The sequence below is a fragment of the Phodopus roborovskii genome, unplaced genomic scaffold (genome assembly GCF_943737965.1).
Source record: "Phodopus roborovskii unplaced genomic scaffold, PHOROB, whole genome shotgun sequence".
NCBI classification, from domain to species: domain Eukaryota; kingdom Metazoa; phylum Chordata; class Mammalia; order Rodentia; family Cricetidae; genus Phodopus; species Phodopus roborovskii.
Window position 1 is genome coordinate 10,239,277 of NW_026126433.1, and position 17,340 is coordinate 10,256,616.

The following is a 17,340-nucleotide window of genomic DNA, read 5'->3' on the forward strand; positions in this document are numbered from 1 at the left end:
CTGAACCAAAATGAGTTTGTATGTAGCCAGGCTTGGCTTAGGGGGAAAGGGAGGCCTCGCCAAGCTACAGTGAGCTTGCGATTGTTCTGCGTGTGTACTCTGAGGCATACGGCAGTGGGCGGGCCCCGGATCCCCATGTGGTCCCGACATCATTGACATGGCGGAATCCCCCATCAAACCCTCCTGGTAGTTATTTGAGCAGCGGCGGCGGCCGGAGGAGGCGGCGGCGAGCAGCGGCGGCAGCGGCGGCAGCGGCGGCAGCAGCGCAGGGGGCGGCGGGGATCCCGCAGGCGGCTGGCTGGGACGGCGTGGGCGACCCGGATCGCGGGCGCCCGGAGCCCCGTTTCAGCTCGAGGGGAGGTAAGGCGTGCGAGAGCGGCGGGCTGCCTGGGGACGTGCCACCCACGGTCGCTCTCGGGTCCCCGCGCTTCGGAGCCCCGGCCGGGACACCGAGTCTGCCCGAGTGCGCCCTCGGCCCCAGCGCGCTCTGGGATGCCCCAGGAAAACTTGGCTGCGGAGTCCCGGTCGCGGCGACCGCTCTGCTATCGGAAGCTCTCGGCTGAGTAGGGGGCGGCCCCGCCTGTCCCCGTTCGCCCGGGAAGAAAGCGGAGGATGCGGGACTTGGAGCTCCCCTCCTCCCCGGCCCGTCGCTCCGAGGAATCCGCTCCCCCGCCCAGATCCCCGCGGCAGGACCGCTGCCCGGGAGGGGGAGGGCGCGCGGCCAGGCCGAGGAATCTTCGACGTGTCACTTTGGGAGCCTGTAGATTTCCTTATGGTGGAGGGAGGAGGGCGTGCGTGCCAGCGGAGCTGGGAGTCGGGGACGCCTCTGCCCCCTCGGGGGCGCCGGGCTGCGACCCGAGACCCGGGATACTTGCGGGGAGGGTCCTTGGGCGATCGGTCGCCCCCGCCCCCGCCAGGGCCTCTTGGGGACACTCCCCGCCCGCCGCTGGCCACCTCTGCGCGCCACGTCCTCCCTCCCCGTCCTGCCCCCTGGGCTCCCCCCGGGCTGGGGGCGGGAACCGGCGGCCGCGGCTGGACTCGGCGAGCCAGGCGGCTGCAGGATCGGGCGGGGGAGCGGGGCGCGGCGGGAAGCAGAGGACGACCCGGTGCGTGTGGGCCAGCGGAGCGCGGGTCAGTCGGTCAGCCTCGAGGGGCGCCCCTGTCGGGGGTGGGGCGGCCGGGAGACGGAGCGGGTGGAATCCGCGCCCTGAGGCGGCGGGCGGGCTGGGCGGGCCGCGGGGACCGTCTGGTTCGGATGGCAGGCAGGGACGAGCCGCCGTGGGAAGGGCCTGTCACTCCCTGCGGAAAGCGGGGCCCGGGGCCCTGTGCCGAGTACGCCTAGCGTCCCTAGCGCCGGGCGGCGGGAGCCCCGGGGACTCTGCGGGCGTCCCGGGAGACCTGGCTGGACCGCCGGGCGGCGCCGCTGGCCGGGTGCCTTCCAGGAGTGAGCGGCTGGGGTTGGAGATTTTTCGAACCTCGGTTCCCACCCGGGCGATCCCAGACCAAGGAAGCACTTGCATTTTATCCAGACAGTGTCGATTGCAGACTTCCTTAAAAGTTACAACTTTTTATTTTTTTTTCTCTCAGGCCCAGCGTTTTCTTTAAACAAAATGTAGAATTTGGCCGCTATGAGGTTGACGCTGGAGCCAAAAATGCACACGTTTATCTCCATCCCAGCTAGTCCCCCTCCCCCTCTTCCGTCCCTGGCTTAATCATATTTTGGAACTGGTGAGGGCTTTGTTGGGTAGCCACCCTTGATGCTTGTCTGTTTATTTTTTAATGTGCAACTAATTTGATTTGAATTTCCTCCAGTTTCCAGGCCTTACTAGGAAAAGCTAGGGGAGAGGGAATATGCCACTTTTCTTTCTTGTCTTTTTTTTTTTTTTTTCTTTTTTATAAATGTGGCAAGAGGTGGGGCATTGGGAAAGGGGAGGCACCTTGGTTGTGGCAGAGAGTCAGTAGAAACAGACAGACCCGGAAGAAAAGAAATCCGTTCTGGAATAACATTTCTTTTAAAATAACAACAACAAAACAGAACAAAATTCAAGCTTTGCGCAAAAATTCACTGCTCCGTTTGCATTTGAGTTCCTGGCTTCCTGCACCTCCAGGTTAGCTTGGGACTCAGATTTTGAGCTCTGCTGCACAGCCCATAGCTGCTCTGAGCCTGGTTTTGTGACTTTTGTGGGGGCTGTTGGTTCACTCCTCATTGGCGGCTGATACTGGATGCAGTAAAGACTGGTTTCGGCAAATTTCCTGGCTCCCTAGGAGCAGCCGTTGAAGAGGGTAAACTTTGGCCATGCTTCTGGCCGGGAGGCTCCAGTTCTGTTCATCAGTTCTTACATTGTTGAGACCCTGGAGGGTACACTGGCAGCCTGGCTAAAGATGAAACATAGTTAGTTGATACTTGTTTTTTTTTTTTTTTTAAATGCTGTTTTAATATTGTTTTTAAACCCACATGTACTTTTCAAGCATTTTGGTTTGAATACATATGAGAGGAAACATTCATTTCACAAGATAGTGTTCCTTTAGGATCTAATGACAGTATATGCAGTTTCAGAAAGACATACTGGTAATCTTTTAAGACCCTTTAAAAGTAACTGCTATCAGAGCATGGGCTGTATAGAGCCTGTCTTCTGGGGCTTCTGGAGGAATGCTGAGGATGGGCACCAGGAACTAGCTAGTTGTTTATTCCAGGGACATTTGTGCCCCTTCTGCTCAACTCTTAAAACTCCCCAAACTTCTCAGCTTAGGAAAATGATCCACAGGGAAGGGAAGTGACTGGCTGGCTCAGGGTTACTGTCATAGAACAAAATAGAGGATTGCACTCCAAATTTTTTTTTTCCTTTGTGGTGTTTTGAGACAAACTCTCAACTCTGTAGCCCAGGCTGGCCCCTTAGAGTCATTCCCCTTCCTTGGCTTTCCAGGTGCTGGGATGACAGGAATGAACCACCATGCTTGCTCCTTCTTATGTAAACACTATTTCTGCCTTTTATATACATTGCTTGATTAAGATTCCAGTATTTTGAAGTTGTAGTAAATGTACATTTTGCAAACAAGGGCATCTAAGTTCACAGAAATCAAGATACCAGTAGTTTCGAATAACATCCAATAGAGTTTCTCCAGGGATAGAAATGTTCTGTCTAGACTATCATACTGCAGCCAGGAGGCTCGTGTAATTGAGTGTTTGAAATGTGGCTTTGTGACTCAAGACCTGTATTTGAATTGTATTTTGTCTAAATTATTTTAAACACAGAACTTTCCTATTCACAAGGCATTCAACTGAAGTGTATTGCTTTTTGAAAGTTAGGTGTCTGGTTTTTTTTTTTTTTTTTTTTTTTTTTTTTTTGGTTGATAGATAGATCTACCTACCTACCTACCTACCTATCTATCTAGTTTTGGATACTTATGATTGAACCAAGAACCTCGTGCATGCTGGAGGCAGGTATTCTACCACAGTGCTAGATCCTCCGCTCAGCCCTTGAATTCATATTCTAAATGGAATTTAGAGTCTGACATGGTGTGCTTTTCCAAAAAGGATGGAAAAATAGGTACTTATTCTTTTAAATGCTTGTATGTCATAGTCAAAACTGATGGGCAGATCTTTAAGTAGTTTCTTTAGTTGGAATAATTGTGTGTAGAATGGCTGTAAAAATAGCCTATTTGTATCCTTATTTCAGGGTAATAAAGTATAATAGCCAGGCATTGTGGCTCAAACCTTTAATCCTGCCATTCAGGAGGCAGAGGCAGGAAGATCAAGTGAGTTTGATGGTTATGTAGTAAATTCCAGGTCAGTTTGTCTAAGTAGAGAGACTCATGTCTCACCCTCTTCCCTCCCCAAAGAAGTATAAATATTAGGAAGCAAGATGAAAGCCATAATAGAGTTGGAAGAAACAAAAGCACAACTTCTCACATTCATCTGTGAACACCACCTGTTCATCAGGCATTGCTTTGAAGAATTTAAATAGTTTTACTGTCAAAACATAAAATTAAATTACCAAGCAGGTATGGTGGCCCATGCCTTTAGTGTCAGTACTTAGGAGGGAGAGGCAAGTTGATTTCTTTAAGCTTGAGGCAAGCCTGGTCTCCATAAGGACCTCCAGCCAAGGATGTATGGTGATAACACTGTCTCAAAAAACAACTCCCCCTAGACAATCAAGCACTAGATTCATTTACAAATTATGCTAGACTAGAGCAGCACAAATGACCCTTTGAATAGCAATACACAAATGGTCAGAGAATTTTGTTTTTTTTTTTGATAATTGGGTTTAATTTACTCGTTTAATTTGTTTGCCTTTTAGAGTTTCATTTGGTAAAAGGAATTCCCAAAACTTCTTGATCTTGTACGAGATAGTGAAAGTCCAAGCTCATTTATCTGACTCAGTTCTATCTGTAGATATCACAGAACCCAGCACTACTCTTTTTTTTGAGGATAGGGGAGGTTGGCATGGAGGGGGATGTCTTCATACCTCATGCTCATGGCAGCAGGAAGATCAAGTTAGTATTTGAGTGTTTACTTTGTAAAAAAGTACCTTCCCCCATGGTATAAAGAAAAGAAATAATTTTAACTTTGGGATGTGAGTGTTTCATTTGTGAATGTGTGTGCCCTTGTGTATTCAGGTGTGGAAGCTAGAGGAGAATGCCGGGTTCCTATTCCATCACTGTGTGCCTTATTCTCTCAAGAAAGGGTCTCTCCCTGAGTGAACCTGGAGCTAGTTTAGCGGCCAGCAAGCCTCCTGTCCCAATTCCCATTGTGTTGTGGTTACAGGAGCATGTGGCTGTACCAGGCTTTTTCTGTGGGTGTGGGGATTTGAACTCAAGCCCTTACTCTTGCACAGAAAGCACTCCTACCCACTAAGCCTGTCTCCAGTTCGGCTTGCTCATACTTTTGATCACTTGGACTTGTTTCTCAAATACAACACTCCAGGAAAAGACAAGTGAGAAATAATGTCTGTTTATTAGAACTTTAAAGAAAATTTATTTTTAATTAGCTGCATATGTGTGTGGGCATGTGGGCCTGAATGCAGGTGCTCTCTGAGGCACAAGTTATAGTTCTCCTGTAGCTGGAGTTGTGAACTGTCTCATGTTAATGCTGGGAGCTGAACTCTGTCCCTCCACAGGAGCAGAGCTAGCTCTTAACTGCTGAGACAGCTTTTCAGCCCACACTTTATTAGGATTTTAAAGGAACAATTGCATGTTCAGTATAAATATATTTGGATCTGTGTGTATCCTCCAGAGTTACAGAAATAATCTCAGGTCACAGTTGTGACCCCAGAATATGGTAGAATCCCAAAGACTTATATCAATGAATGGGTTTTAAATTGCAGTATTATTTTAGTGTGAATATAAATCACATTGCCTCCAGTTATTGGAAAGTTACGAATTCATCTACAGACCAGGTATTGGTTAATGAGAACATTCAGACATTCGAATGTCTTGTTCATACCCATTCCTGGCTGTGGGGAACATCACACTATTTTCTCAGAATCAGGGTAAGAACTGTGTTATAAATAGAATTATAGTGTCCTAGGGAGTGTGCCAAATATGGAAACAAGATTTAACCATGATATATGTGTGGTTCAATGTGTTAGGACATCAAGATGTTTAATACAGAGGAGAGACTCGCTGTAATCTTAAAGATGATGAGTGACAGGCAAAGGTTGAGGGCAGTATCTTAGCATCAGCCTAGTTTGTCAAGGCATCATTTTCCTTTCCACCAATGTGTCTCTGGTAAACTTTTGAACCTCTCTTGACCTGGGTTTCCTCATCTTAATATAAGGAGAAAGCACCTCATTTATCTTTTAAAATTAGTTACCCTGGACATTAGTTGGTGTCTTCAAACTTGACAAAGCTTAATATAAACTTAATAGTTCATTATATTCCAGAGTTTCAGTTGGAGCTGGCCCTTTGAAATTTGCATGTTTTTAGAGACTGTGGATTTGTGCTGGGACAGTTTGAAAAAATAATTTAGTTTTCGTTTTGTGGTCAGTAAATAAACCTTTAAGCTTAGATTGTTTCCTTACTTCCTCCCATTCCCAATAGGATAGCCTGTAACTGATGCCCCAAATGCTGGCCCTGCACCTAAGCTGTCATCTCTGAGCTGCTTGGCAAGTTGACCTTTGGCTGGATTAGCCATGTTGAGTGCATGGCTAGGCCATTGTGGCTTTCTTGGTTCAGGGTCACTGTAGAGATGAAGCAGGAAGTTCATTTTCTGAGGGGAGCTTGCAATAATGAACAGTGGGCAAGGCTTTAGTCCTTATGTTATCTGAGACTTTTCTTTGAGCTTTCAACACTTGCAGCTGGGAAACATTCATGTTTTCAGGGCAGGCCAGTCTTTGCAGCCTCCCTGTGTTCCACATGGGAGTCACAACTGTTATTCTTTACCTAGATGTCAGTGAGTAGAGAGAGTTTCCTGTAGGACTCTTTCCAGGTAAACCTTAGCTCTTTTGCTGTTTTGAATGCATTGTAGGTAAAGGAGGAACAGCTTGGTTCTTCAGTTTATATTAATGGTATTTAAATATGTAAAATGTCCATAAACATGTGCTTAGGTTATATGTTTTGGAGCCAAGGAACATGCTTGGGTCCTGGTGGCTAGACAGGGGCACAGTGTCAAACCCAGTACAGGGAGGGTGGCTTGGGGATTAACTGAGCCCTTTGCCTTATACAGCCAAGGAGATGCCAGTCTGAAGTCATGGCTCACCTGGGGGACAGTTATTTGTAGTAGATTTAGCAGCAAGGATCAGTCTTTGGAGACCAAAGATATGTGGGACAGGAGTGGAGGACGAGAGGGGTTTGGAGTTTTAAAACTACAGCTTGCCATCCTGTGAGGTCCAGGGGTCAGCCATCTGCCAGGGAGGATGTTTCCTCCTGAGACAAGAGATCAGTCTTGGAATTTCTTTTCATTGCTCGAGTTTGAGATGTGCTCGTTTTGCATTCATAAGTTCTGATATTTCTAGCAATATTATCAGTTCCAGCACAGTTCCTTATGGGAACTATTATTATATTTTATGACTATAGTGTCATGTAACTTCCCTATAACTTTTACATAACAGACTCTGTGTGTGTGTTTGTATGTATGTGTGTGGGGGGGGTGGGGGGCTTGTGAATTGAGGCTATATGAGTGGAGGTTTTAGCATCAGTGTTTAAAGTGTCCTATGTTAAGTGACTGTTTGAGCTGAGAGTGTAATTTTATTTCATACCCTTATTGATGCAGAACACTGACATCTAGACTCGGTTCTTTCTTAATAGAATATTCTACTTTATTTTTCTTTTGTCAGAGGCAAAGCAGTTTTCTTTTCACATGCAGAACTGCTTTGCTAATATTTTTGGAAAGTGTAGAGAATAGTCTTCCTGTAACCCTAGAGCAAACTGGTGGCCCCTTCAATTTTTCTCGCCCTTTCAAAATCTGAAAAAGAGTAAAACTGGAGTGCCTTCACCCTACTGAATTCAATTCAGGGGCCTGGGAGATGACTCAGTCAGTAAAGTGCTTGTAGTAAAAGCTTGAGACCTGAGTTCAGATCCCCAGCACCATACCATGCCACAAGCTGAGTGGAGTGGGGCATGTCTGTTGATTGCAGTGCTGGAGGAGCCTGGGACTTGCTGGTCCATATAAGCTCCTGTTCACTGTGGGATCCTATCTTAAAAAACAAGGTGACTGAGGAAGACACCAGTGTTGACCTCTGTCCCTTACACTTACACATAAAACTCCAGGAAACAAATTGGTTTAATGTAGTAGGGGCTTGGATTGCCTGGATTCTGGGAGAGTACCTTCATTGTTCTAGGTATAGCTAATTAAAATTTTCAACTGTCCAGTCAAAGCTAGGATGAGGTTTTACCTCCTATTCCTGATGAAAAGGTTTGGGGGTCATTAAAATGGCTTAGCAAGTGAAGGTACTGGCTGCTAAGCCTGGAGACCTGAATTAGAACCCCAGGATCTACTGACCCTTGCTAAGTTCTCCGACTTCAGTACATGCCATGATGTATGCAAGTCCTCCCTTCAGGTAAATAAATAGTGTTCAAAAAAGGTTTTAGAATACATATCAAAAGTTTAAATACATCACCGGAGAAATATTTATCTAATTAAGAGAACAAACCATTTTAGCACAATGGGAAAAGCAGTATCCTTATAAACAGCGTGAGATCGCAGCGTGGGCTGGGGGTGGTTCTGCGTCCACTGCCCCACTGGCCCCACAAGTGGAGCACAGTTTTACCCACTTGTTTTGGAGTTTTGTGACATTTTGCTTTGTCCTTGTTTCTTCCTCAGTTCTAAGTACTTGATAGCAGAATTAAAGCCTTTAAAAAAGGGTGTGTGTGGGGGGGGCAGGAGGGCCTTGGCCCTGCCCTAAATGATATGACAGACTTTGACATCTCCCCATGGAAGGCCTCACCCTCCCTGGGCAGCAGAAAGGGGATGGGCTGGGGTTTGGTGGGGGTGATATGGGAAGATGAGAGGGTGAGGGAACTGGGATTGACATCTAAAACAACCTTGTTTCAAATTTAAATAAAAGAAGGGAAAAAAAAGTGTGTGTGTGTGTGTGTGTGTGCGCGCGCGCGCGCACACACACACACATGTTAATGAGTGAGGTCAGACTGTAAATTTGTGTTGGTTCTTAGTCTTTACATAGGTTCTGGGGATTGAACTCAGGTCGCATGACAAGTACCTTTCTAGGCCGGAGCCATTTCGTTGGTCCCCAAAGGCTTTAAGGATCTTATTTCTTTTGTTTTTAATTTTTGGGATGGTCTTATTTAGCTCAGGCTGACCTCCCTCACTATGTGTTGAGGATGCCTTTCCTGTCTGCTCCTCCTGCCTGTACCTCCCAAGTGCTGAGACTGAGCACTGGGATTGAGTGCTGGAATTACTGCTATATGTTAGCCTTACATTTGCTAAACAGGCGTTCTGCCAATTGACCTGCATCTCTAGCCGGACTGGCTGCCTTTGCCTCGCCTTTGGGTCTAGTTGTAGGAATTCATGAATTAAGTATTTAGATAGGTTAGATATGCATTCCTTTCCTGCTTCCACTAAAGGAAGACATTCTGAGTGACTGGAGGAATTTACCAGAAATAAGTAATGTCTTTAAAGACATCTGTGATGACTAATCTTGGTGTCAGCTTGACATACCTGGGAAGAAGATCCTCAATTGAAGAACTGCTTCCGTCAAGTGTCTTGTGGGCAAGTCTTCGAGGCATTTTCTTGATTGATAATTGTTGTATGAGGGCCCAGCCCACTGTAGGTGGTGCCATGCCCTAGACTGCTGATCCTGGTCTGTATAAGAAAGATCGCTGAATATAAGCCTGGAAGCAAGCTAGTCAACAGTGGTTCTCCCCTGGTTCTTGCCTCTGTGTTCCTGCAGCGGTTTCCTTCCATGATAAACTGTAACCTGTAAGACAGATAACCCTTTTCTTCCACAAGTTGGTTTTAGTCAGTGTTTTCCATAGTAACAAAAAGCAATTTAGAACAAGATCTCAGTATATTTTACACCCAGTTACTCAACACATGAGGTCTTTTAGAACATGGCTGCTATAGGGATAGATTTGTCAACTTAAACTATTTATTTGCCAGGTGGTGGTGGCACACACTTTTATCCCCAGCACTCGGAGGCAGACATAGGTGGATCTCTGTGAGTTCGAGGCCAGCCTGATGCACAGATAGAATTTCGTGACAGCCAGGGTTATAGAGAAATCCTGTCTCAAAAAACCCCACAAAAACAAAAACCAACCAACCAACCAACCAAATAAACAAACAAAAATCCCAACAAAACAAAACAACAATAACAAAAAAAGTTCATGTATTTAACCCACTGAGTTTATTTTTACTGTTTGCATGTACATGGCTACGATATCTTCTACTGGGATATGAGGAACCTCCAAGAGGCCACACTCCTAAAGAAAACTGACCCTCTTAGCAGTCACCTGCTGCCAGTACATCTTCAGTTTGAGGTGAAATATCATGAGATTTGCCAACTTTTTATAGTAGTCCAAAATCTTTCATGTATATTTAGAATCTGTGCTCCATTTTCTCTCATGTTTTAAGAGGTTTTCTGGGCAGGGGAGGGGTTCCTGAAGGACATTTAAGAGGCAGCACTCGCCTGGTATAAAAGGCCCTTTGGTTTGATTTCTTGCACAGAACTTAATAATAGATATCAATTAAAGCCAACTGGTACCCTCTATTGTTTAAACTAGTTGAGGAAAATAATGAAAGAGATACATATTGCTGCCTCTGTTTTTTCTATTGCATGTTTTCTTACCTCAGGGAAAATAGTTCTGTTTTAGAGTAATATCATTATGGATTATTGAATCAGAGAATTCTTAAAAATACATTGAATTAGAACCTTGTGTGTTACTGTTGGGCATGTAAAATGGTATATTTTCTGTGAAAAAGTTTTGTAGTTCATAAAAATTTTCAACCAGAATTACCATATTTCCAGCCACTTTATTCTGAGGTTTTGACCCAGAAGAAAATGGGCTCAGATATGTTTAAACCATGGCTTAGAATAGCATTATTTGTAGCAGGCCAGAACTGGAAATAATCCATGCCCATCTACAGATGAATTCATAAACCAAATAAGGTACTTTTCATGAATATTCAGCGACGAGAGGGAATGGAGAATACACACTCTTTAACACAGATGGACCTTGGAGCAGAGAAGACTAATGTAATAGCTTTGATGATAGAATGCCTGAAGAAAAGCAACTCAGGGAATAGTTTATTTTGGCTTCTAGGACCAGATGTATAAGTCTGTCGTGGTGGGGACGTCGTGGCCACAGGCAGGCATGGGAAGCTGTCTGATGAGGAAGCATAAGGAGAGAAGAAAGAGGAGAGGTAGGAATGAAGAGGAGGAGAGAGGAGAGAGCAGGAACTGAGGAAAGCCCATTAACCTTCCAAGTCCCTCCAGCAAGGGTCTACCATCTACATGTGCCCTAACCTTCCCAGACAGCACCACCGAATGGAGAGAAAGTGTTCCAAAACATGAGCAGATGGGAGAGTTTTTTCATTCAAACCACCATAGATAAGTGTCATATATTAATATATATATATATTTCTGCTTGCATGAGATACTAGTGATCAGTAAGTTGTAGAGACAAAGTAGCTGGGGGGTATTGTAATGGATGGATAGAGTCTGTGTTTGGAATGATGAAAAACTAAAAATGAATGGCGAAGATGATTGCACAGTCATTATGAATGTATGTAACCCTATGAAAAACTGCATGCTTAAAAATGACTAAGATGTGAACATATTCTTATATTGTGTGAAAATTTTAAAAAGGCTCACATAGCCCAGGCTGGCCTCCAGCTCACTGTGTAGCTCGGAATGACTCTCTGATCTTCCTGCATCCACCTCCTGGGTGTTTGCTTACATTAAAGGCTTCATGGCCATCACACACATTTTATGTGGTGCTGGGGATCAAGCCCAGGGCTTTCTGTATGCTAGGCAAGCCTTGCCAACTGAACATCCCTTATTCCCTTCCCCTAGTGAGATGTGTCTCCTTAGTTTTAACTGGTTTCAAGGGAAGAGGAAGCAGTTAAAAGTTGTAGATCTCTGAAGTGAACAGAGCATCTTAGTACTTACACAAAGCAGGCATATGGCCTGTTTGTATATATAACCCTATAAGAACACATAGTCTTTCCTGATATGTGTGGTGAGCCATGGAGAAGTCTGGACTAGATGGACAGTTTATGAACCTTCCATACTAGAAGCACATTGATATTTCCTTCTAGGAGGTATGATTTAAGTAGTCATGTTGGAGATAGTCACTTAAGAGCATCATGGCTAATTTATACATTTGAGACATTGGAACTGTTAGATAAATATGCCAGTGGAAAGACTTACACCACATATAAATGTCCTGTAGGCAAAATCAGACCTCACTTACTGCTGCTGCATAAGGCATTTGCCTTTTATTCCTGAGCTCTTGGAAAATAGTGAACTCATAATGGTGTGACAAGAGTACACATGTATTCTCTAAGTGGGTATATTTTCTTTTCTTTATAACCATGTATTATATTAATATTACCATATATATATATATATATATATATATATATATATATATATGGCTTGGCAAAACACCACTGTGTGAGTGTTTATACCATAGCTGGTCATTTTGTGACCTTTTTTTCCTTAAGAGGAATACTAATTGCCAAGCAATAGGAAAAGAAGCTAGAGTCGTGGTTTTAACAGCCACACTGTGCTTACGGAATTACTAAGGGGAAAACAATGTCCCATTCTTTGCCTATCATCAGTGCATTCTAGCCTTATCATTTTAGATACTTTATCACAGTGGTTCTCAACCTTCCTAATGTTGCTATGATGACCCCCAACCATAAAATTAGTTTGCTGCTACTTCATAACTATAATTTAGCTGTTATGAAACATGATGCAAATACCTGATATACAGGATATCTGATATATAACTTCCAAAGGGGTTACGACCCACAGGTTGAGAACTGCTGGTTTATCATTTTCTCAAACTTGAATATCTTCTAGAACATGTCCTCTTTGGAGTTGTTGGGTTGTCTCATTGTCTCTCTGGACAAAAGGGATGATTGCTGATCTAAATTAGGTCTCTCCTGCCTCACCTCTCCCCTTTCCTCCCTTTCCTTTCCCTCCCCTCTTTGGTGCTGAGATGGCCAGGGCCCATGTGCTATGAGCAAGCATTTTACCAATATGCTGGACCCCCAGCCTAACTCAAGAGCCTGCATGTTGATAGCTGAGCCCCAGGTTGAGTTTGAATTTACTGCCTTTCTTAAGCACTCAGTTGGGATTCTTCTATTGAAGAATCCTGTTAATTATAGACATTTTGAGTTCCTATTGTATTTTTTTTTCACTCAGGATAATAAATACTGAAATAAATTAAAGATATAGTTACCTTATTGTGCAAACTTAGATTTTCATCTATTGGTATTTTAGAAAAATCGAACTTTGATGAGCTGGGCATTGGTGGCACACACCTTTAATCCCAGTCCTTGGGAGGCAGAGGCAGGTGGATCTATGTGAGTTCAGGATCAGCTTGGTCTATAAGAGCTAGTTCCAGGACAGGCTCCGAAGCTGAAATTTTTTTTTTTTTTTTTTTTTTTTTTTTTTGTGGCTTTACTCTAAACTCAGATTGCTGATTTAGAAAATTTCTGTTTGCTAAAAGTGTGGCCTTTGATTATATAGGTTTTGCTTGTTATTGGAGCCAGCAGAAATGATAACTATAACCATAACCATATATGTGTATACATATTAATATTCACATATATGTGTATACACACACATACTAAATCAAGGTCTGTCATATAGCCCAGGATGACCTAGAACTTGCTTTATAGCCTTTATAGCCATCAGACTCTACTTCAGTCACCTCTTAGCCTCTGAGGTACTGGGATTACGGACATGTGCAACTATGCCTGGCTCCTCATTTATTATCATGCATGTTTCTCCAAGTTGGAACAGTGTGTGTGTGTGTGTGTGTGTGTGTGTGTGTGTGTGTGTGTTCCTAGGTAGCTGAATATTAAGTCCAAGCAAAACTGAATGCCTTCCATTTTCTTGTCTATTGCCCAGAAACCTAAAATAAACTTTTGTTAACATTATAATATTCTGGAGCTCTCCTGAGAGGGAGATTTTTTCCTGGATCGTTTTCTGTAATACCAATTTAAGTTTAAGGTGAGAAAACATGGAGAATGAAAGTCATCTTCCAAGAAAGCAATCAGTAAGACGCTAAATGTGGAGAATGGGAAGAATGTGGGGCAGTTGCTTCAAGAAGGGACAGTGGCGCATCATCGTACACACATGTTGCATGCTATGCAGAGAGCCCCTTCAAACTCACCGCCATGTCTTTGAGTTAAGCTACTTTATGGAATGACATGCTGTACCTCTCCTTTGCACCTGGAAAAGCAAACACATTCCGATTACTGACCTGTCTCTGTTTTCACAGTGAACCCTGTGGTAGTGTCTGTTGTACCAAAGCAGCCACATTTCTGGGAAGTACAGGTCTGCCTAGAGCTGGAGAGAGGCTCCTGTGGTGACCTCAAGATTCAGAGGAGCCTGAAGCCTGTGCCTTCCTGGACAGCCAAGGCTAAACCTGGCTAGCTGGCTGCTCTAAATGCTTCCTTTGTTAGAAGTCACTTAGCTTTCTACTCTGTAGCTTTCTACTTTCTGTAGAAAGTGAGCTCACCAGAGGTGAGGTAAGGACAAGGGTCTGAAGGGAGGCCTCACCGGTGTCTGTCCTTGTAAAGTTTGTGTGGACAAAGAAAGCTTGTGAAGATGCTCCTCACGACCACTGCCCAAGGTGATTTTCTTGATCTTTCATGGAAAGGTGATCCTGGTGCAAAGGAGAATGGCTTACTGTCTACTTGGACCGGTGAGTGGTTCCAATCACCTACCGGTTTGGCTGTGTATGCCGAATCCCATAGAAGTAGTCCCGAGAGCCTGTTGCCTTGTCTGCCTGTGCAGAGGGCCCTCATCCTCCCTGTTAGGGCTGGTTGGTTGTGGGGTATCCTCATACTTCATGACAGCAGGGAGATCAAATTTGAGTGTTCACTTTGTAAAAAAATATCTTCCCTTGTGTATTCAGGTGTAGAAGCAGGACACACACACACACACACACACACACACACACACACACACACACACACACACACACACACCCCAATTCCTATTCCATTACTGTGTGCCTTATTCTCTCAAGTCAGGGTCTCTCCCTGAATGAACCTGGAGCTAGTTTAGCAGCCAGAAAGCCCCAGCAAGCCTCCTGTCCCAATTCCTATTGTGCTGTGGTTACCAGCTTTTTGTGTGCTGTGTGTACCAGGCTTTTTCTGTGGGTCTGGGGATTTGAACTCAGGCCCTCACTCTTGCACAGAAAGCACTCCTACCTACTGAGCCTGTCTCCAGTTTGGTTTGCTAATTCTTTTGATCACTTGGACTTATTTCTCACTTTACCTCCATCACCAACAAGTGGAGATTTAATTAATTAATTTTGGGTAGGAGATACTAAAATTTGCTCTTGTATCTGACACTCTGCCCCACACATAGTTTGGATATGTAGCCGTGCAACTCACTGTATAGACCAGCCTGGCTTCATGTTTATGTTGATTCCCTGACTCTTCTGTGCTGCAATAATAGGTACACACAACACTCAGCCTTCTGTACTCATATTTGAGGAAATTATTATGAAATCATAGTTTTTTAGGAAGTAACTTCATTATTAGAATTTAAGGAGAGGTCTGTGATGATGGGGTAAGAAAAAGATTAACGAGTTTTGAAGCTTATATTTTATTCCAGACTTATTTGGCAGTAGTTTAGACTGCTATGCCATTTTATCATTTATTGAAGAGACTGTTAGATTTATGGACACAACTTAACCTGCTCCGTTCCCCATCTTGTGTCCTTAGATATCAGTGATGCCTGTGGCAATCTTGGAGATCTCAAAATGCAACTCTTTTAGCTTTCTCATTTGCTTGTTAGATTCGAGGTCAACATGAGAACAGGGACACTTCCTACTTATATATCACCTTCTAATTCTTTTAAATTACTTCATGCTTCTTAGGAGCTTATTTAGGGGCCGGAGAGATGGATCAGTGTGTAAAAGCACTGGCCACTCTCCTGGAGGATCTTCGTTCAATTCCCAGCACCCACATGGCAGCTTACATCTGCCTGTAGCTCCAGTTCCAGGGGGATCTGACACCCTCACACAGACATACATGCAGGCAGAACACAGTACAGTCATCGTCTCCAATATGGGTTCTTGTAGCTTTCCTCTGTCACTGTAGTTCTGGGTCCCACATGTTTGTGTTTGCCATTTACTTCTTGTTTTGCAAATTTGTCTTTGTTAGTTTGAAGAGCTGGGATAGTTGGGCCATGGACTGGTTGGTCCTTGAGGAAGGTTATGGTACCAGCCAAGGTGAGTTTGTTCATTCTATTGCATTTCATGTGGGAGACAGATTTTCCCATTCTCTGAGTCATGGGCTAGTTTAAGAGAGTGACTCTACCCTGCTCTCAGAGTTCTGTTTGACAGAGAACTCTCTTTTTTTCTTTTCTTAAAACAAAACAACAAAATTGATTGGGGTATTTGTATGTCTTCATTGCCTTTTATTTCTAGCCAAGAAATACCTTTGATAACATTTTTCAAGAAATCATAGCCAATAAATATATACATTTTCATGAAGGAAAATATACAATGGTTTTCTTGAAAGTTAGACTATAGGACATGTTAGATTTAAAGAAAACATCTTTTTAGAGAAACCATTTCTTTAGCATTCTTTAGCCCTTGCGCATAAATAATAGATGATTATCACATAGTTTTCATGCTTGGGGGCCATGTGACATTACTCACTTAGCTTGGAATTCATGTTTGGGTAAGGAGAGAAACCCTAATTTAAATGATTTGTAGTCCATGGCTGAGTGTGAGTGCCCTGGAGGGTTTGGGCTTCAGATCCTGTTTCGTCCAGTCTGTAAGTCCAGTCTTGTCTGTCAGGAGGACTCTGGGACTTCCACCTGCCCAGAAAGCGACACTGCCATCTTATTTTATTGCTTTACTCTGGGCCCTCAGAAATTGGTAAGGTGCTTTCATAATGGGATGGTAGTTACCTAAACAGTTTAGTTGTTTGAAATGAAATGTCTGTCAGCCTTCCTCTTGAGTTTTGGCTTCAACTCATGTCCCTGTTCAAGTGAAGTCACTCCTGAGCGCTTTGTGTTGGTGAGGGAGTGGCAGCTCGGAGTGAGGCAGTATACATGTGAGACACATTGGGCAGGGGGGGGGATGGGTGGGGAGGGCATTCCTGAAAGCGAAGCATTGTTTAGGATGGCCAGCTTTATTCCTTCTAGCATTTTTCTTTCTCCCTGCCTCCTAGAAGAGAGTTTGTTCCTTTTTAAGTAGATAGATAACAGGTCTGCTTCCTCCTCTTCTCTGTCTAGGATCAAAAGAAGCAGTAAGAGAGAATCCCTCTCCTCCACTCCTTCTCCTTTGCTGTGCATCTCTCTCTTTTTTGACAGTGAGATCCAGCCTTGACATGAGTGGGTAAAACCATGGGGATCCCCAAACCTGCCTTTTATCTCCACGTCAGCACCTTACATACTTTCCTCCTGAGAACACCTTGGTAAGAAATGGTGAGGACGACTTGGAAGTAACTTGGCTACCAGGTTTTTTTCCCCTTTGTATACGATGTCCTTTTCATTAAGGTGACCCAGAGCACCTGCAAGAGGTTAAAGGCACTCTTGAGGCAGGCCTGGCAACATACCTAAAGTGTATAAGGGGACGACATCTACCCGGTTGGTTGGTTGTCATTTGACCATCAGACGTGCTCATGTACACATACGAAAAAATTGTAATAAGATAAATGACACAGAATGTGCTGATGACTAGACT

At 44.1% G+C, this 17,340-nt stretch overlaps 1 protein-coding gene across 5 annotated transcripts in view; it reads left to right on the top strand.

Annotated features, from left to right (window-relative positions):
- Window positions 1-220: 220 nt before the first annotated feature.
- Fndc3b (fibronectin type III domain containing 3B) overlaps window positions 221-17,340 on the top strand; it is a 289,153-nt gene continuing 272,033 nt past the window's right edge. For 2 of the 5 annotated variants that reach the window (XR_007834627.1, XM_051185896.1), the window contains exon 1: window positions 221-360. The gene's annotated coding sequence lies outside the window, so the exon portion shown is untranslated. Of the gene's footprint in view, window positions 361-1,020; window positions 1,132-17,340 lie in introns of those variants that run through there. The other 3 variants (XM_051185897.1, XM_051185898.1, XM_051185900.1) reach the window with 3 other exon arrangements.